Source organism: Amphimedon queenslandica, unplaced genomic scaffold (genome assembly GCF_000090795.2).
Source record: "Amphimedon queenslandica unplaced genomic scaffold, v1.1 AMPQUscaffold_3895_Cont24116, whole genome shotgun sequence".
NCBI classification, from domain to species: domain Eukaryota; kingdom Metazoa; phylum Porifera; class Demospongiae; order Haplosclerida; family Niphatidae; genus Amphimedon; species Amphimedon queenslandica.
In genome coordinates this window covers 1-1,458 of record NW_003555783.1, presented here as the reverse complement: position 1 = coordinate 1,458, position 1,458 = coordinate 1, and the positions used below count along the sequence as shown (strand labels likewise).

Here is a 1,458-nt window from a genome sequence, read left to right as displayed (position 1 = left end):
ACCAAGTTCATATCTAGGATCACACACGCATACACCGTCTTCCCATAGTCCATTGACACAGGTGTCATTGCCCGCCATTTTGTTTATCGGTTGCCAGGGAGACAGAGGTTATGTCGCGGGTTTTGGCGCGGAACTAGGAAGTTGCATTTTGAAGGCGTGGTTGGTGACACGCCTCCTCTTCATGAGAGGTGACTGATGGAGGAGAAAGAGAATGTGCTTCTTTCTTCCTCGCTAACAATAGAAGACCCTGATATATTAGTCGATCCAGAAGAGCAGAGAGCCTTCTACAGTTTCGTGAGGGAATGCGTGGTAAGATAACTAGAGCAATGATACTCGAATTACAATGTACACATGTATTTTAATGAACTCTTTTGTCTGTATTTCATTGATGACATTCTCATTGCTTTTCTCTTGAAATAACTACATGTTTGCTGATGTAGCTAATAAAACCAGTAAACAATGATTAATCCAATTAAAGATGTGGGAGCTGTGTTTGGTACATTTCAAGTACATGTACATGTATTTTTAATATGGCAGTGTTGTAAGTTATGCCTGCCAAGTTCAGAGTCAGATGATTCCCTGATAGTATTCATAATGCTTCTATTATTGTGGTTAGCTGTGGTGTATAGATAGTATGTAATCACTTCCTGTTTAGTACCTCTTCAACATAGCCATAAACACCTTCTACAATATACACGTATAGTGCATGTACATGTATTTATCATAAATACGCATCTATCATAAGTAGCCTTGTGCATGTATTGTCAAGCCTGCCTATTTTGAATAAGGACACCTATAATCAGGACAATATTATGGTCCCAAGTTGTCCGGAATAGACAGATTTGACTGACACATATACATGTACATTTACTTATGTACCTATTTTGTGTTACATGTGCATTTACAAACGTACATGTATACATTATACATTATCTGTGTTTGTTTGTGCAAGAAGCAATAGTACTACATGTCAGCCTCACTCACTCTCTCTCTCTCTCTCACTCTCTCTCTCTCTCTCTCTCTCTCTCTCTCTTTCTCTCTCTCTCTCTCTCTCTCTCTCTCTCTCTCTCTCTCTCTCTCTCTCTCTTTCTCTCTCTCTTTCTCTCTCTCTCTCTCTCACTCTCTCTCTCTCTCTCTCACTCACTCTTTCTCTCTCTCTCTCTCTCTCACTCACTCTCTCTCTCTCTCTCTCTCTCTCTCTCTCTCTCTCTTCCTCTCTCTATTAGATTAGTCTCCTCTTGTGCATGTGTGTATACATCTGTGGCTACTCAATTGTTAAATATTTCAAGAAAGCAAAAGAGAGTGGAACCTTAAATAGTAAGTCTAATCCTCTTAAATTAATTTCACTTTCTTTGTTTTCCCTTCTAACCCTCAGATGAGCAAGACGCCATAGTGTACAAAATAACGTAAGCCAATTACACATGTACATGTGCATGCACATGCACATGTACATGTACA

General features: G+C 39.5%; 1 long non-coding RNA gene across 1 annotated transcript; it reads left to right on the top strand.

The window, feature by feature from the left end:
- Positions 1 to 153: 153 nt before the first annotated feature.
- On the top strand, positions 154 to 1,458 carry LOC109592801 (uncharacterized). The gene is made up of 3 exons (XR_002190555.1): positions 154 to 309; positions 1,227 to 1,317; positions 1,376 to 1,458. It is a non-coding gene; the product is annotated as an uncharacterized LOC109592801 (long non-coding RNA).